Genomic DNA, 19,602 nt, shown 5'->3' with positions numbered 1-19,602 from the left:
TTCAGTGAAAATCCACGGAGCCCAGCTCGGCGGTAAGGACACGCCCTGTAGAGGTGATCGGCTTCACCGGAATGAAAACGCAAGGGCCTCCGGACTGCGGTGCGCCATACGTCGCTCTTGCGGGGTGGTCATGTTTCAGCCATGAATAGCGTGCGGCGAGGCCTGAACTCGCCAGTTGCTTGTTCAACGGCGCACACACCATGAAAGTCCGGGACGTCGCTAACATCGCGAAAAATCGGGAACAACGAACTTCGCGCTGCTTCCGCATACGACATGCGAGGTTGGGGCTGCCGTACCTCGTGCAGGGGTGTCTCGCTTCGCTCTCGGAGTTGGAATGCCTGCCTGATTTCCTCCCGGACGACCTCACCCAGAGCGAGTCGCTCTACCGATGCTGGAGCCACCTGAAGCTTTTGGAGCTCTTCTCGAACAAGCCTAATGAGCTCCCGCAAGGCGTCGGTATTGTCCAAGGGTATAGCGAGAGGGTCACACGATAGGGTCGACACGTCGCGGTTGTACTGCCGTGTTCGCTGCTGCAGTGCCTTTTCCATTGAAGTGGCTTCCGCGCGAAACTCTGCAACGGTCTTTGGTGGGTTGCGTATTAGGCCACCCAATAACTCTTGCTTGACACCGCGCATCAAGTTCCTGAGCTTCTTTCCTTCCGTCATGGACGCATCCGCGAGTCGGAAAAGTCGGCATATATCTTCGACAAACACTGCGACGCTATCGTTCGGCCTCGTACACCCGCCTGAATTGCAGATTCAGCGCGCTCCTTGCGATCGAGGCTGGCGTATGTGCCGTTTAGCTGCCGTCGGAATTCGTCCCATGTCGATAGAGCCGCCTCACAGTTCTCAAACCATGTCCGCGCATAGTCCTCGAGGGCAAAGTAGGCGTTGCGTAGCTTGACCTTCGGAGTCCAGCAGTTGTATTCTGCGACACGCTCAAAGTGATCGAGCCAGTCGTCTACATCCTCGAAGGTGTCCCCATGGAAGGACGTGGGGATTTGCGGCTGGTTGAGGACGACCTCGGTCGGCGCGGTCGAGGAAGATGATGGAACCGACGTACTCATCCTTCTGACTTGGTTGGGTAGCGGCTCGTGCTCAGGTGGCAGTCCTTGAAGTCGGCGGCTTGTCCGTACCTGCACAGGAGTCAGCTCGACGGGACTTCGTACTGGGCTTGTAGACGGTGTTCGATCTGGGAGTGGTAGCATGTACCCAGCACCTCCACCAGAAAAATGTAACGTAGATTGGAGACGGAGTTTTACAAAATAGAAGTTTCTCTTTAATGGCGGGCCAGAAGAACGCGCAGCTTACGCACTTCATCGTCTTTCATGGCGCCGACCTTTGCGCATGCCGATCTGCGGTGCGGGAGCCCCCACATCTTTGTGTCAATATGTTTAAACGGAGTGCTGCACTTTTGACAGCTTCTTCACTACTCCTTGACTCAATATTTCAATGCAATAAAAATTCCAAATGCGGATGTTTCTGTATACAAGCAGCTGGCTCGCCGTTCGCCCGGATAGCTCAGTCGGTAGAGCGTTAGGCTTTTAACCTAACGGTCCGGGGTTCGAGCCCCCGTTCGGGCGATTCTTTTTTTTTTTTTTTTCTACATCACGGTTCGCGAACAATAATGGAAATTGTGTGAATTAACGTCTTGAATCTGCACTGAGGGTTAGGAGGAATGGTGCGGCGGAGAGCTCTGGATTAATTTAGACCAATTTGGATTCCTTAACATGAACCCAAAGTACGGTGCACGAGTGTTTTCTTTTTTAGTGAAGAGTTTAGCTAAATACTTTACATGTAACGGCGATGCGTACAAATCTGTTTACCTTAATCCTATATAACGTTTTTATTAACAGAAAGGTCGCAAGTTTATTTTCATCCAACTTTTACGTTTGTGCACTTCACCGGTGGCAAGCTGTTACGATATTTTAAATACAAACTCTAAATCAGACAAATGCACCGTGTGACACGTATGTACGCAGTGATGTCACAATTACCAAGATGATGCACGATGCTTATCGAGCGATGAATGGTGAGGAGAGGTGTACGCACAAAAAAATACGACACGTATCAACAACATTGAGAGATTTTTTACCACTTGTGTCACAATGTGACATATTCATTCTGAACGATTGGCCAAGAGCGGACTCACACTCAATGGCACATACTGAGTGGCTAAATCAGAGGAGGTAAAGTAAATCAATGAGGCCGTTAAACATAGGTCACCATTCCATTAAAACTTCGGTGTGCTTTAGAGATACCCGCTGAACGACATTATATATTGTGTTTTATATAGCCAGTTTCTTTCTTACGCAGAATATAGGTGCACACATTTTCTCATTATGTAAGGGTTACATCAGTCCTTTCGTAGGCACTTTCATTTGGCGCACATATAACCACTGTATAAGTATCCACAAATACATCCACCGATATAGCGACCCACTCATCGGAACCCAGCATTAGGAAAACCAGGGCACTCAGCCAGGCAGCCATGCAAATCCGGCAAAATAGGCAAAGATAGCTTGGCTTTAAAAAAAGGTGTTCGTTTCTGTGTTAATGACCAAAATGACGTCATATCAAAGCGGCCTGCTGTATCGCGTTCTCTTTTGTACGTCTATAGACAGCCCGAATGCGCTCAAGTTTCTATTTTTTTTTTTTTTAAGGAGACGAAGACTGGCTAATGCCATTGATTGTCGCAATGACCATGATAGCATATTTAACTTTAGAGGCTAAGTCCCATGCATGCCCAACCTAGGCTAAAATATGCTTCATGGAGCATAAACGTTGCTTAAAGAACTTTTTATGAAATAAGTCCTGAATGAAGAGTTTGACTCAAATTTCAAACCAATAAATACAAGGAATGGCGACGTTTCAATGTCAGATCATAGATGAGTGTTTCACTTCGCTCCTTAGAGGTGAAACTCGTAGACCTCTTTCATTAGTGAGCTGGAGGACACACTGACCTTAAACGCCCTTTATTTTGTTTCTCTTTATGCGCACTGTTTTGTAATTTTGCAAAGCATAGCACAACTTTTGTACCGCATCAACAACTGGAGTGAACTCGAGCTGCAAAGCTGACTAAAGAAGGTAAATAAACAGTAGGCATTGCAGTGGAAACAACACTAGATACTTCACAGGGCGAAAAAAGGCACCCAGCCAGAAAAGTGTGAGGTAGTCGATGGAGCGCCATTATTTCTCATGTACGGGCTGTACAAGCCGAAACTCGACTTCGACACTGCTTCATAAGAAGGCCGTCTGTAACATGTTAATGTAAAATCTTACATCGGCAATTTATGGTTTCGCAGCAGCATTCCCACGCTGCTAGAGTGAGCAAATAAATGAACAGTAACGTGGTTGCATTATCTATATTGCTTGGCAAATTGCAGCCATATTGCGGCGACAGAGTCTTGTGAAATACCTCTTATGAAATCGCTGCGAGCTGTGGAATCTCATCGGGAAATCCTCGGCATTTGATAGAGAAAAAGTAAACAAAGGTACTAACAAGTGAGAACGATGCAGGCTTGCTTTCACCGATAAATAACACGAATTGGCGACGAACTCTATCTGCCTCTGATCGTCATTTGGAGAAACAGAATGGATAATATGCGCCTTTCTGTGAGCGTTTGGGGCTGTGCAAGTAATGAAAGCTTCTATGTAAGAAACGACGCAACTTTCTCAATGCAGTTTGTGCCTTAATATAAAAGCGTGTATCAGCGAACGTCAGCTTCAATGCTAGAATTCAGCAGCAAGTATTGCTTTTATTACGTCCAATAGAATTTGTAAGCTGCATATACGCAGCCACTGCACCTAATTGCTTGATCACTGTCTGCCTCGATCACGTAGACGCTACGAAGGAGGTGTTGAGTTATATGCCCAATATATGTACACAGATTTCGATGCACGTAGATATTGTGAGAATGTTGCAGCCACGGGCATATTTGTACGACGAACTGTGCATATGCTGACTTGAATCAAAGCACTGCGCCTTCAACTGAAAAAAAAAAGGCGTGCCATATTGCTTCCATTAGAGCTATATGCTTCAACTTTACGGCCGGTGGTCCACGGCCTTCGATGGTCCATGGCGGTTAGCTCCTCCGTTTCCGAGCGTGTCGTTGCAAAGGTGAGGAGGAGTGTGAACTGTTGCTATTCTTTCGATTGCTTGCAGTGGCAGCGAATACAAAGTGTCCCGCCGAGCTCGATAAGGCGGCGGCGACCAATTACCTAGCGCGCGTGTGCGTAAAGACAACAGTGGTCACGAACTATTGCAGGCATCCCATCGTTGTCTACTCGGAGTGCACGTGTCGCCGTGCGTCCCATTGAAGTTTGAAGTAATTCATTCGGCCATATACAAGATAGATAATAAATGCTGCCTGCAATGTTGGAGACGGAGAAACGTAAATTCCATTTGTGTTCAGACGAACGGCTCTAACATGGGAACTACTTGATCAATAAATATTTGGCGTGGAGGGTTCTTATGGCCAGTTGTAGTGGCGGTTCTTCAAAGGCTTCGCAGCGCTGTTGAACTTTAGCGACACTTGATACATGCTGTTTTCCTGGAATATATGTGTTCTCGAAATGGTGGTTAATAAATTTCTTTTCTTTAACACGGTTGCCATTCATGACTCGCGCATAGTGCCGTAATAGTTTGAAAAGGAAATAGAAAATGAGACTATACTTGCACTTAATTTGAGACCGTAATGCGGCGTCACTCTCTGTACCCTGTTTCTAAGCGTAATGTGGCCGTTTATTGTCTTTTTTTTTCAAATCATTTTGTTGTTTATAATCATGTATTCATTTATTGTGTCATGCAAAATAATCGTGTGGCATAGTGATAATTGTACGCGCCAGATCTGCTTCTAAAACCCGTATATGTGCATATATGTACATGTATCATAGATGCGCATAATGTGCGTATCGGTGTATGTATACACATTTGTTCGTTTTTGGTATTTCTTTTTTTCCCTGAAAGAAAATGAAAGAGTGTTATTCTTAATATTGTTCATATTAATATTATTATTGTTGTTATTATCATCAATCATTGCCATCACATAGAGGAAAAAGAAACACATACGACACGAAGCGAATTAACAATTTGGAACACAACATATGGCCAATCCCCTACAGTGCGCATGCGCCACTACCATTCAGGTCAACAACAACAAACGCGACAACAGGAAAGCTTGATTTAGGACCGCCTCCGTAGCTGGCAACGACCCGCCGTGGTTGCTCAGTGGCTATGCTGTTGGGCTGCTGAGCGCAAGGTTGCGGGATCGAATCCCGGGCACGGCTGCCGCATTTCGATGGGGGCGAAATGCGAAAATACCCGTGTGCTTAGATTTAGGTGCACGTTAAAGAACCCCAGGTGGTCGAAATATCCGGAGTCCTCCACTACGGCGTGCCTCATAATCAGGAAGTGGTTTTGGCACGTAAAACGCCATAATTTTTTAGCTGGGAATGCGCCGTGCTAAAACGGGAAGAAGGTGCACAGGCTAGCTCTATCAAGAACAGGTGTGATGAGCGAGCGTTAGCCAGTCATGGCAGCTGCTGGCGCGATCGCGCTCTCCAATATCAACATTTTCCACAGCTGTAGCGTCGGGTTACACCTGAGAGGTGTTACCCTGGACTGTCAATCCGTTGGTGGTACTTCCAATCTTCACGGCGGAATGAAAATTTTGTTTCCTTATAATTTTGTCACAATGCATTCTGTATTCCAGCGAAGGCACTGGCGGACATAAAAGCGACGTGAGCAGCGAATTCATAACAGCTATCGCTGTGAATGGCCAAACCTCCGCATGGAAGCTACGTTAGATGGACGAGTTAAAAGCATGCGTTAAACTTCCTTTCCTAGGACGCTGTAAGGCCATTAGATAGCTGCGAAATACCAACGACGAATCCTCCATTGCTCTTTTATTGCATGTCATCCTCTAGAAAATTAGGCAATGATCGCTATATGCACTTTTCAGCGCGTTCCATTCCGTCCTCTCTAAATTTCGCTCCGATCACTGCAAGTCGGTGGCCGTGGTTTCTGCATTCCGGGTACTAGGTGCTATGTAACGACAGTACATAAAATTACTACTTTGTTATTTCCTGTATCATCCCTCGTCGTTTCAAAGAACAGCGTCGCTCATGCTGCTTTTGCTACTTAGCACAATCTCAGCCAGTAATCGCTAGTTCATCATGACACCGAAGTGCACGTGCGACAGCTACTAAATGTCAGCAGAACGCGAAAACCCCCGCAGGTCACACAGGATAAGCGCACAAACACTGAAGTCCACAATTCTGCGGCAGCATAATGGCGGCTGCGGCCGAGACTGTCAAGCAAGAAAAGCACGACTGCCGGAAGAAGAAACTGTAGAGGGCGCAAGTAAAGAACTATCCGTATAAGAGAGACTGATGAATGCCTGAAGCCGTGTGCAACGTAGAAGAGAGATTCCTTCTTGGCCAGTGCTTACCGTTACTCGCCAGTACCCATGTAGTGGTTTGGAAGGGGAGAACGCATGCGCGAATCTAAATTTTTTTCGTGACGAAAGTACCTGCGAAAATTTGGAAGAAAAAACGAAAGTGACAACAGAGGGCTACAAAATTCCTTTTGCAGGGTGGTTTTCAATGCTTCGCGCCTGCTTGTCGTTTGACGGATAATCACGGAAGTCGCATGAGCAGCATGGCACTAGAATGAGTGGGGGAAATTGCAAATACGATGAGACGAGAGCACGCGAACAGCAAAGCAGAAGCCAAGCGTGCTAGGAATGTCGCAGATAAGGTAGTAGACTTTTTTTTTCACCTACCAGCAGTCTCATACATTTGGCCCAGCAAAGTCACCAATGGTCGCGTTCGTGTCTAAGCAAGACCGATGCGTGCATCCTGATTTCCTAGTGAAGGTGAGGGTAAATAACTGAAACAAAAGAAACCGAAAACGTTTGCGTTGCAGAGCTCCTTTATAAGTTTTTATAATAACGCCTAACTTAAGGAAAGTTAAAGGAATGAGCTTCGTTCACTGCAAGCCCACTCACATCTGGAACGAATAGCAGCTGAAGAACTACCCTCAACTTGCACAAGTTCAAGTTCCATTGCCGCTGAGCTTGCGAGCTGAAAGCTCGAACATTTTTTGAAGTTTATATGACGCACTTGTGGCGTGCAAAATCAGTGGTGAAGATGAGCCACAATCAACAAGAGCACATTTTTACTGAGCAGAAAGCCATAGCCGACGGTCATTCCTTGGTGGGCGAAATCTCCCGAGCACCTCACGCCGGCCGCGCGTGATCTGAGCCACGCGCCCGCTTCGCTTCGTAGGGAATGGCCCTTCCCTAGCCAGCCGCCGTCCTCCTCATCTTTCTTGATGTCGATGCTACTACACATACGAACAAAAGTATGCTCCTGCATGTTTGTGCTTTCTAATCTGTATCAATCCCAGTTCTAACGCTGCTATGTTCATGGTGTAAAATGTCTGCAGTGCGGAAAGAAAGGCTAAAAAGTACGAAGGAAGAAGGATTGCGAGAGGACAAACACGAGCGCTTCCTTCGTCCTTTTTGAGCTTTCCACACTTCAGCGCTTCGGGCTGCAGAAACTTCACACCATAGGCTTAAACTCGCCAATATCGCTATTGTTGTTCGCCGCTATGTTATCCTGGATTCTTCGAAAGCCCTGTAACAACGCAAGTGTTTTCCTTGCGGGCTTAGTATTGTGTGTGCTCCTTAGAGCCTTCGGGAGTAATGTACCTTATACTTGAAAATCGTCTTGCTTTCATAATGCGTGGAGACCGATGTATGAAAGATTGCGGTGAGTGTGTTCCCCAATTGACTTTAGGCCGGAGCGAAATATAGTGGCCTAAAATAGCGCTCAAGTTAATATAGTTGCATTGACATTGGGCTTAGGAGTGACTGGTGACACTTTTCCACAAGGGGCGTGGTGGTGCTGGTAGTGGTACAGTATGCGTAAACGACTATTAGTTGGAAAAATAAACCACGGAAAACAGCAAAACTAATTACCACGTAGAAGCGTCAAATAAAACCACCCCTCGCATCGCTAATCCTCCCGGTCTTCCTTTTTTCGCCTTCTGGTTCCATGATATGCGTTCTTACTTTTGAAAAGAAAGAAATTAAATAATGGGGTTTTACGTGCCAAAACTACTTTCTGATTGTGAGGCACGCCGTAGTGGAGCACTCCGGAAATTTCGAGCACCTGAGTTTCCTTAACGTGCACCTGAATGTAAGTACACGGGTGTTTTCGCATTTCGCCCCCCATCGAAAGGCGGCCGTAGTGACCGGGACTCTATCCCGAGACCTCGTGCTCTGCAGCTCAATACTTACTTTTTCAGTGCAGTGAGCATCGCCGCGTGAAAGAGTAACAAAAGGAAGAAGCAGTGATAGTTACATTCATATTTACTAAGGCTGGAAACGAGATATTTGTGCCTCCGGGTGGTCTCCTATTGCTTTTATTTACTTCAAAGCATTCTTTTTTAGTATTGACAAAATACGATGTGCAGGAACGTCCATCTTCGGAAATGCGCGGACAACCACTCCAGTGGCGCTGCAGCATCTCGTCAAAAGCAAGCTCTGCTGCAGTAAGCCTTTCTGCTCTTAGCATGACACTCCTGTTCTCCCAAGACGATGGGCCACCCGAAAGTCGCATAGCCGTCCTCTACAGCAACTACCTCAGGCAAAGGGGTCATAACGGAGATCGTCCTCGACGCTCAAGTTGTCGCACAGTGTCCCCTGTGTACGACGTTCTGAAGACGTCAATGCGAAAGAAGCGAAGTTGGCAGTAGCTAAAGGACGAACGCTAAACGGGCGTCACTTTGTTGAAGTGCATGGGCAAGCATTAGAAAGAAGCGAATAAATGAAAAAAGCGCAGCAAAACGACCAGCATCAGTTGCTGATCTTGCCAAGAGTCTCAGTGAGCCGCAACAAGTTAAAGTTCGGCACTAACCAGGATTCTTCGCAGAAGGGAGCATCTAAAGCACGTGCGGGATTCGTGAAAGATCGTCTGCCGCTCAGTTACGGCTACAAACCACTCACGAGCGCTTGTCGCCGAAGGAACCTATACTGTCTCATCACGGGCTACAGGATGTTTTCTGGCTCTCGCGGAAACACACAATATATTAGCTGCTATTTCACACCTTGAGACTATATGGAGGATGCCATTGCCACCGCGAAGCTCTTATAAGGACTGCTTTGCGAATTTCCAGCCGCAACAAGAATGTATAACCGTTCCTCCTGAATTTATCTTCGTACCGTGATTATAAGCACGCTATAGCTGGAGTTGAATCGAGGGTAAATATACAGGGAAATAATCTTGTTTACGATTAAAATGCTTCATTAGCTTCGGGTACAGAGAATTATAGTAGTGTTTTGTCTCTTGTGGTACTTTGGATGTTCTTAGAGTACGTTACAAGGCGTGTTGCGTTGGCCACCTTGCTGTCATCACTACACCTACGGGAAGGCTGTCCACGTGACATCCGGGGTGTTGACCATACCGCCACGAAAAGACAGCGTAAGGTATGTGCGACGCGAGTCACTCACTATTTTGTTCTTCCGACGAGCCAACATTGGTAAAAACATCTTGCCTGCATTGAGATGGTTCTTTAATAGCCTGGATAAGTTATTAGATGCAATGAACAGGAGGATATTGTTCTGGTCGATGACCATTATGAGGTGAACAGGAAACAGTGAGAAACGGCTTCGCCAAATTTCCTTCACACTATTGTGCCGTGATGTCACATGTGTGGGTGAGAAGTGTGTTCTCTATATTACCAGGAAATACGCAGCCGTGATGTCTGTTCAATGAAAATATACTAAAACGTATGTCGAAAGTAACTTCTGAAACATTCCTATCAAGGTGGTGGTGGTGTCGATACAGGCGGGATTAGTCTTCGCTAGGCCTGTGCATCTTCTTGAGTGTCGAATAGGTCACGTAACGTTGATCAGCCTAGTTTCTCCCAGACATGCGAGTAGAATTCCCGCCCCTTCTTCGAGCACTGTCCGCGCTTCTTCCGACAAAGCTTTCCTGCTCTCCAAATAATAATCTCACAGGAGTGTGGACCGACGGATCAGCGCTTTATCACGGAGTGCCATTGCGAAAGCCGCAAGTGTATGCGCATGCTCGCGGAGTATCCTGCCCAGCCTTCTAGGCTTTCAATTCTGTGCAAAATAGCACCTGATGCTAAACAGCTCATTGATATCTCGCCACCGCTTATTGTATTCATCTCGTGCGCGCACGAGCCGTGGGAGACGATCAAACGCAGCACATTGATGAGAGTTACGCGGCGCTGGCTTGGAAGTACGTAATCAGCGTTGATGTGGATAAGTAGCAAGAGCTACGTCAATCTCAATGGAACAGACTATATATGCAGTCGTTGGTCGAACAGGAGGATGCTCTGCGCCCCGCATGTGCCTGCTACTTTCGCAGGTGCGCGCAATGTGCACACGCGTTTAGGCAAAAGTATTTGAACATTATACGAGAGCAAGAAAATAGATGAAATTCGAAGACAAAGTTTAGAAGACGACAGTTCTGCTCCACCTTCAGACGATTAGTGCACTGAAGCAAACTATTGAAACAACTCGGAACCTAAATAAGTCTATGCTGTCAAATGCTAGAAAATTTTGCGGACATTCTTGTTTAACTTCGCTTAGCATTGCTCCGAGTTTCGTTTTGACAGCACAGGAAAAATTGACGATCGTGCGCTCTGTCTATTGGCAGAGAGCTGCTACGGGGGAACCACACGTGAAGATCCCCGTCTTGGTTTTTGTAGTATCTGCCGGTTCCGGAATTTCCTTGCATAGAAGCATTCCTTCAGTCGGAAACAGGCAGCAGCGGGTAGCGCTTGCACAATACCGTGGTGCCGGCCAACATCAGTCAGCTATGAAGGTTTATGCATGGAACTTTTTGATAAACGTTAAAACAATAACAAGCGCTATTTATTTCAGATAAACTCATAAACAAGGAAACGTAAGAAGCTCTAATTTAAGACCGACTAGTGAACGACCTCAGACAAGGTCAACTTAGAATGTAAAAAGCAAGAGATACTCAAATCATCTTGAAACTAAATGCGAAAACTAGCATGAGGCCAAAGATAGCGTGAACCTTCTACCAGTGATCATCAGAGACAGCCGTGCATATTCCGTTTGGCTGCAGGAATAGAAGACGTGCTTCTAACAGACATACCGCGGTGTCTTGTGATGCCAAGCGCTCTCACCTCAACTGCACCGGCTGCAAACAATATGCTACTGCACCAGTATGGACAGTTGGGATCATTGCATGACGTGTCGCTTTAGCGACTAAACGAGAGAACGACCACCAAAGAAATAACAAGCAATTGGAACCCTCTTGAGCGCGCATCCTCGTAGACAAACACCTAAGATCACTACAGAAGGCGGAGAAAACTACCTTCGGCCATGCGCCAGCGTTTTATTTGACACCGACAGTACAAACTCCACTAGGATGCGTTTATCGCGAGTATAACGGCGCATGGTCGAACAATAAAAAATATATCGTTACAAAGGAAACTAGAGAACATAATCACACAAACAGAATGCTGGTAAAGAAAGTTACAAATGAATAAAAGTTGAGTAAAACAGCGCTAAAAAAACCTTGGCTCAGCCGATGGCCAATCATTGGGCTCCTCGAAGACATCTTCCTCGCAGGTACCGACGCCGAACCGCACCGCCGGATGCCCCTCGTCGAAGGGACAACGCCGCTGCTGCGGCCAGCGGCTCCTCGGAGGCAGCGTGGTCGGAGGAAGGGGCTGGTCCAGATGGATTAGGCGCAGCAGGGCCTCACTGTCCAGGTTCCGTAAACGGTCGCCTGGCCCCTGTCCACAGGGAAATCGTCGTCGCAGTGGGCAATTTCAGACGTGAAGCCCTTCCCAATTACGCTATGAAAACGAGGAAGCTGAGCTTTTTCCTGGTGGCCGAACCGCACCGCAACGGGTTCTGCCAGGATCTCACCTTGGAACAAATCCTGTCCACGCGTGCCCCGTGCGTCGAACCCTTCCTGCCACGGACAGCTGTCGCGAAACTCCGTCGTCGGGGAGGGGAAGCTGCAACAAACAAGGCGATTTTTTTTCTAGCAGGCATTGAATAATGGCGGGAGAACATGGGAAGTCTTAGCCTCGAGCCAGCGTTCCTGCGATGACGTTGTGCTCATCAGGGCTAAGACTTGCTTCTGGCGAAAGCAAATTCCCCCTTTCGAAACGCTACGTCCAGACTGTTGTATCCTCTGTTCGTCCACGCGACGTCAATTCTTACCACCGCAATGCAATACGTGGCCAGTGTTTTAGACAAGCGAATGGATGGCAAGACTAGTGAATTCATGAAACGTGACAGAACGCTTTCTATACTTTTGCCGTATAAGTGGAGAAAGATGCTTTATAGTACAGAAAATCGTTCTCTTGTCAAGCTTACCTATATTCGACCTATTGTTGCCGTTACCTTCGAAATTTAAAATGCCGTGGTAATGCAATAACGGGTGTTTGTTATTTAGGGTTGTGGTTACATACCAAAACATTTTCAACGCCCATTAGGCTACTCACTTCTGTTTCACTAAAGAACCTATCGGACAATTTCAACACAAGTCACGAAATTGGACTGTAGTGCCCTTTTGTTTTGCAGCAAGCTATAGTATGAGCTAAAACAGAAACTATTTTCACATGCACAAAAAAAAAAGATGCGCCATTTCCTTAAGTATGATGGTATTTTCACCAACCTGTAGGGTCCCAACGAAGCGAGGGTGACCGGTGTGTGGTCGCTGAGAGATGCGACGTCCTGTATACTACAAGGAAACACTACTGGGTGCTTCAGTGTTTGAAAAGGAAGATCGACAAACATAACAGTCGTATTCCGTGACATATACCAATATTCGTCATTGCACTGACTCAAAAAGGACGAATTAGTTAGGGAAGTAACTATTTGCTCTATCAATAATTCTGATACTGGGAAGGTGTCTTAGACACGACAGTACGGGAACGTGCCTATTAATAATTAAATTCTGGCATGCTGCGTGCCAAACTACGGGTTAATTTTGGCCACCTAGTGATTTCTTTAACGAGCATCTAAATATATAAGCACACGAGTGTCTTGTGCATTCCTACCTCATCGAAATGCGACAGCCCGGGTCGGAGTCGAACGCGCGACCTAGAGCTCAGCAGCGCAACACCATACCCACTCGGCAACCGAGTCGGATGCTATTATTCCATAGGTAACGCATGTGCCAGAAACAAACCTATTTGCGACCACTCTCACTCTAGCTGCTACCACACAATCTGCGGTCGTAGCTTTTGCATAAAAATCAAGTAGTTCGAATCGCTGTTTTCTTTCAGTCTCCCTTTTTTTCTCTCAAGGCGGCGAACTTGCAGAGGCGGTTTCGTGCTCCTTGCTTCTCATGAAAGTCCCAGAGTCGTTCGCGCTGCTCCTCACTGCAGGATCAACGCTCGCGACGCAGAAGCGCTCTACGTGTGAAGTTATTTGGAGAGGCCGAGGAGGATTCTTTAAGAAAGGTGCGGACATTTCTACGAAATTTCAGCTGTGTTTGCAGCTTCGATCAGTAACACCTATGCGGAGACGATTCTCTCCGCGTGATCAACGCACCACGTTTGACTTCCTGAAATGTCCGAAGCTGGATGCACAGCCGTGTAAGTTTCTCCCCGAGTATGATGACGCCGTTAACGTTAGCTGTTACAGGTAACGGAGCTGTACCAGTGCCAAGGATGGAGTGGTACCTTTTATACATGGACTTTAACTGCTTCCTCACTTTGGAACACACGCTTTCGTTGCTCGCCACGCCTTACGGGAACGCACACTGGCGAAGCACGGAAAGACAGCGACAAGTGTCTGTCACCGCAACTTTGCCTAACGTATAGCTCGAAATTATTCTTAGGCTGCGAACAACTAACTGTCGCGTTAGAATTTGCAGTAAGTTCGACTGGATAATACAAGTGCCGGAAGGGAGTAAACCGAAATGGAAGCTACTTTTCCGCGTTCCGTTTATGCGAGGACTGCTGTGTCACCGATTCCAAGGGAAGCATAACATAACCGACATGTGTGTATTTCTCTGGCTGGACTAACTTAACACTGTTTCCCATTCAAGCTCGTGTATTACCATTGTGCAAGGCTGCTTTCAGTGCATTCCCGCCGAAACAAAGGTGGGAGGCTGCCTTCTCAACTATAGCCTCACCTGGGGGCTGTCCGGAAGCAGTTCGTGAACGAAGCCCTCTTTGAGGTGAATCAACACAGGCTTCGCGCCGACAGGCCAGCAGTCCTCCGACAGTTGGAGGATACGCAACGTCGCCTGGTAGCGGATGTCGACGCGTGTGGAAGCCGCACGAACAGAAATCTAGAGAAGCGACAAATAAGTAACGATTAATGACCCACACGTATAAATTTCCTCGAGCGCAATGGTTAAAAGAAGCTCAATGTAAGCGTAGCGTAAAAAAAAACCGACGAAGAAAAAACTGGGAAATACCCGAGGAGGTTTCAAGAAGCACATCCCCTCAGTGTGCGCCCACTGAGGGAAGGGATTAAATTGAAAATACTCCAGGGCTGCCAAAGACAAGATCGTTTTGAAAGTGTTGATTACCTAATCTTACGTAACATTTGACACGTACATAAACAAATGGCGGCCTTTTACGTACCAGTATCACGTTCTCATTACAAGGCACACCACAGTGATGGAACTCCGGATAAATTTTTACCACCTGGGGCTCTAATGCGCACCTATATCCACGTACACGAGCGCTCCTTGTGCATTTCGGCCGCTTTAAAATACGGCTTACAGATAGTTCAATAAGTAACCCATACAGAACGGATTAGGTAAGAAACCTACAAGGAGAAAAATGTAGGTTTTAGTTTAATTGATATGCGCAAGAATTAGTCATCTCTGCCCGAACGACCAAGCGAAAAAGGAGTATTGCTACTGGAGTACAGACAATATTAAGAAGGGATAACAGATTTTCAACGTGACGTACACCGCACAATATATCCTTCAGAAGAAAATATTTAGGAATAACTTTGCCACTAGTTTATACAAATATGGCTTTATGCAATGGCGAATCATCGAATTCGTAGCACTCCCAGCAGTTCTTTATTAAACTGAAGCAATGCCTCCATATCCTCCTGCAAAAGAAGGAATGCTGTCATGCGGATATTAGACGCATGGACATAATTCGGAGAGAGAAATCGCGAACTTTGGAAACCACAAGAAACGGCAAAGGAAGCTCTATGAAAGACAACATCAAGGAATGCTGCGATGTAGCGTATGAAAGGAAAAATTGTCTTCTTGCGGAATGTAGCACGAATCTACAAACAAAACAGGTACGGGTTTCAAAGAAAGAGAAACATTTAACATAACACTATGGTAATCTTGCGCGACTGACTATGTGCGACTCAAATTAATGTGCACCAGAAAGGCAGATAGAGGGTACTTGCACAATAATTTTCCAGTCAAAGTATTTTTTTCCAGTTCCTGTAAAAATTTCTGGCCGGCCTCGTCTACACACTTCACTGGGTCTGCGTACGAGCAGAGCCACAGCTGTTGAGAAGGTGCTCTTGAAAGCGCCACCGCTTACAAATAACGCTCTCAGATTAACACTGCAACTAAGCTATTTTTTATGGTCAGTTCGAAGCTGCGAGAAGGTCTGTTGGTCATGTTCGCAAAGATTTAAGTAGAAATTTGCTACAATTATTTTACCGTTATGATTCTAAAATTTAATAACTGCTCGAAGGAGTGTTTTAAAGGCCCCTCACGCCAGCTTAGCAATTTACTATGGCGCTCCTCACGCGCCTAAAAACTGAAAATTTCGCAGCATGTTCCTCCCATTGCTCATTTAATTATTGGTGGAGAGAAATGAGATTATGAAAGCGGGGAGGTGAACCGATAGACAAACACCGAATTTTCTACTACAAAATTCATCTACGGATGCGACTTAGCTCGAAAACTGAAAACGTTCTAATCCTGCGACAACTTTTGGGAGCAACCCCAATTGGTACAAATTTGATAATTTCTTAGGTCTCCCCCACCCACCCTATTTAAATAAATGTGAATGGTGTAGTACCCCAATGGTGAGGGCTACCTTTTTGCATAAGAGTAACAATATAAAAAGAATAATAAAGTAATCAGGCTCGTACATGGCGAATTAGATTTACTTACAATCAATTACGTTTATTAGTAATTTTGTAATTTAACTATCTCTTTGTAAACTGAACACACGTTATTAGATTACTTTTCTCACTAACCGATTTACTGCAGTATTTGGTAAATGAAAAAGAAATGAAAGCAATTGATTTAAATTTGCAGCACCCCTCGAACAACGGAACAATGAACAGCCTGTTTTTTTGTAATCAGGCATTGACACGCAGCTCGGTTCTTGCCTACTACGGGGCCCCGTAACAACGGCTTCTCAAGCTGGCTGGTATAAGATTTCTGCGGCACACGACCCGTTCAATCAGGGCTAGCAGATTGTAGGACAGCACAATGGGAGATTCGCTAACGAAGGCCTGTGGGTGTAGTTATTTGGGCTTGTCAGTGTAGCATTTTGCAGTTTTTTTTTCCTGTAGCGCAAAGTGCACGCCAGTGTGTGTCTGTTTTATCTTCTACGTCCTTGTGCAATTTGACATACATAAAGAAACTGCGAAGGTCTGTTGTGAAGAGGGAGAGCAGCTGAGGCAGATAGCATGGCGGCATGCTGCACACGCTGAGGGAGAGCGGATTCGCTGCATTGCCAAGGGTGCAGAGCAAGCGCGTTGAACAATGCCGGAGTCGGCGCTTCTCTGTGTCTGATTGCGTGGTCGAGGCGAAGAAAAAGAAAAACGTGTGCCGAATTCGAAGCAGTGGACTAGCATTTCATCTTATCAGCGAGTTCGATCTCCCTTCGATGAAAACGCTCTGTCACCACCCGAATAATCACAGCGACTGTCCTGCTGGCTGGGATCTATCATTTTGCCATTAATTGCGTCACGTCTACATTACGACGATGGCACTTTTGTAATTTCCGGCTGTTTCCAAACGCGGTTAATACGGCTTGACAATAAAGTCTTCGGAACTTGTAGATGCCCTAGAATATTTAAAGCGACACTAATTCCACAGCAAATCGTCCGACTGTAAAATTGCCTCGCAATTCTTACTGGGACTGTCGACTGCACCTCTCTAAATTCGGATGCGTTTTCTGCCACGAAATGCAGTATTGCGCATCCGGGATCGAGAGCTCAGTCATCAGAATTTTTCTTCGAGACGTTCATAAAGGACGCCCACTGTGATAATTCGCCCAAAAGCAGCACTTGCTAACCACGGCTGCCAGCACTCACGGCTGTTAGGCGACAGTAGTTGGTGTCCCGAGTCCTTGGTTATGCGAGATTTATCGCTCTAGCTCTAACTGTACTCTCCATCTTGATTCGCATGTCGAGCCGACTCCCCACTGCATCTATTCGCAAAAGAAAACTAGGGAGATAATCGCACTGTTACGACTGACGTCAGGAGCGGCGGTCTTGGTCGATAAGTGCTGCCCGTTTTTACTGCATCGCTGCTAACGATCGGCGCTCTGTAAAGCACATATGTTGTGACCTGATCTCACTACCGTAATCCGAATTAATCGCACAACCAACGGTAGAACGCTGCTAGCTACCGCTGCGGGATTAGCAATCACGAACAAAATCATACCCTAAGCGGCTCGGATCCACTTGTGTACGTGTCCAACAACATTAACGCGAATAAATCAACCAGATATGCCGGGAATAGCAAGCGGTGCGCAAATTTCATACAACGCACTTACTCCATTACAAAGTAAATTGTACCCACGAGTCACTGTACCGCCCGGAGTAGATGGTACCACCCACAAAGTACACGCAATCGTGCGTTCACAAGCTTCGCAAATGCCAGCAAAAGCTGCATATAAGTGCGTTTCAGCGAAGTGGAGGCCACTCCACTCCTGAAAGTCCAACAAGGGCTAGTAAGGCGTGCACGCAGGGCAGCTACCCTCAGTGGATCCCTGGACTGGGGAACCGACCCTGAAGAGAAGATGGAAGTCTCCATCTGGAGCCGCAAAAATCCCTTTAAAATAGAGCTAATAAACGTTTTTCATCATCATCATCATCATCATCATCATCATCATCCAATGCAACTCGTCGGCGCTGAAAGAAAGGTAACGACGTTGCTTTGCTCACTAGGCGCAAGCCTCCCCTTGACGTCACCCAGCATTCGGTGCGCAGTACAGCCAGCGAATCACCTGCTGCGCCGAAGAAATCCGGCGGAGAAAGGCACAGTTGCGTCCTCCAGCTCACTAATGAAAGAGGTCAATGAGTTTCACCTCTAAGGAGCGAAGTGAAACGCTCATCTATGGTCTGACATTGAAAAGACGCCATTCCTTGCATTTATTGGTTCGAAATTTGAGTAACACTCTTCATTCAGGACTTGCTTCATAAAAAGTTCTTTAAAAAACTTTTATATTCCAAGGAAGCATAATCTTAGCCTAGGCTCGGCATACATGCGACTTAGCCACTAAAATTAAATACGCTATCATGGTCATAGCGGCAAACAACGGCATTAGCCAGTCTTCGTCTCCTTAAAGAAAAAACTCGAGCGCATTCGGGCTGTCTGTAGACGTACAAAAGAGTACGCGGTACAGCAGACCGCTTTGAGATGACTTCATTTTGGTCATTAACACAGAAACGAACACCTTTTTTTAAAGCCAAGTTATCTTTGCCTATTTTCCCGGATTTGCATGGCTGCCTGGCCGAGTGCTCTGGTTTTCCTAGTGCTGGGTTCCGATGGGTGGGTCGCTATATCGGTGGATGTATTTGCGGATACTTATACAGTGGTTATATGTGCGCCAAATGAAAGTGCCTACGAAAGGACTGATGTAACCCTTGCCTAATGAGAAAATATGTGCACCTATATTCTGCGTAAGAAAGAAACTGGCTATATAAAACACAATATATAATATCGTTTAACGGGTGTCTCTAAAGCACACCGAAGTTTTAATGGAATGGTGACCTATGTTTAACGGGTTCATTGATTTACTTTACCTCCTCTAATTTAGCCGCTCAGTATGTGCCATTGAGTGTGAGTCCACTCTTGGCCAATCGTTCAGAATGAATATGTCACATTGTGACACAATTGGTAAAAAATCTCTCAATGTTGTTGATACGTGTCGTATTTTTTTATGCGTACACCTCTCCTCACCATTCATCGCTCGATAAGCATCGTGCATCATCTTGGTAATTGTGACATCACTGCGTACATACGTGTCACACGGTGCATTTGTCTGATTTAGAGTTTGTATTTAAAATATCGTAATAGCTTGCCACCGGTGTTGTGCACAAACGTAAAAGTTGGATGACATTAGGTTTGTGACCTTTGTGTTGAATAAACACGTTGCATAGTAGTAAGGTAAACACATTCGTACGCATCGCCGTTACTTGTAAAGTATTTAGCTAAACGCTTCACTAAAAAAACAAGATACTCGTGCACTGTGCTTTGGGTTCATGTTAAAGAATCCCAATTGGTCTAAATTAAGCCAGAGCTCTTCACCGCGCCGTTCCTCCTAACCCTCTGTGCAGATTCAAGATGTTAATTCACACAATTTCAATTATTGCTCGCGAACCGTGATGTAAACAAAAAA

General features: G+C 46.1%; 1 non-coding gene across 1 annotated transcript; it reads left to right on the top strand.

Annotated features, from left to right (window-relative positions):
* The first annotated feature begins 1,509 nt into the window (after positions 1–1,509).
* Positions 1,510–1,582, top strand: TRNAK-UUU (transfer RNA lysine (anticodon UUU)). Its single transcript has one exon. It is a non-coding gene; the product is annotated as a tRNA-Lys (tRNA).
* Positions 1,583–19,602: the final 18,020 nt, after the last annotated feature.

This window comes from Dermacentor andersoni, chromosome 1 (assembly GCF_023375885.2).
Source record: "Dermacentor andersoni chromosome 1, qqDerAnde1_hic_scaffold, whole genome shotgun sequence".
Classification (NCBI taxonomy): Eukaryota; Metazoa; Arthropoda; class Arachnida; order Ixodida; family Ixodidae; genus Dermacentor; species Dermacentor andersoni.
The sequence above is the reverse complement of the archived record's forward strand: the minus strand, read 5'-3'. Positions and strand labels throughout refer to the sequence as shown.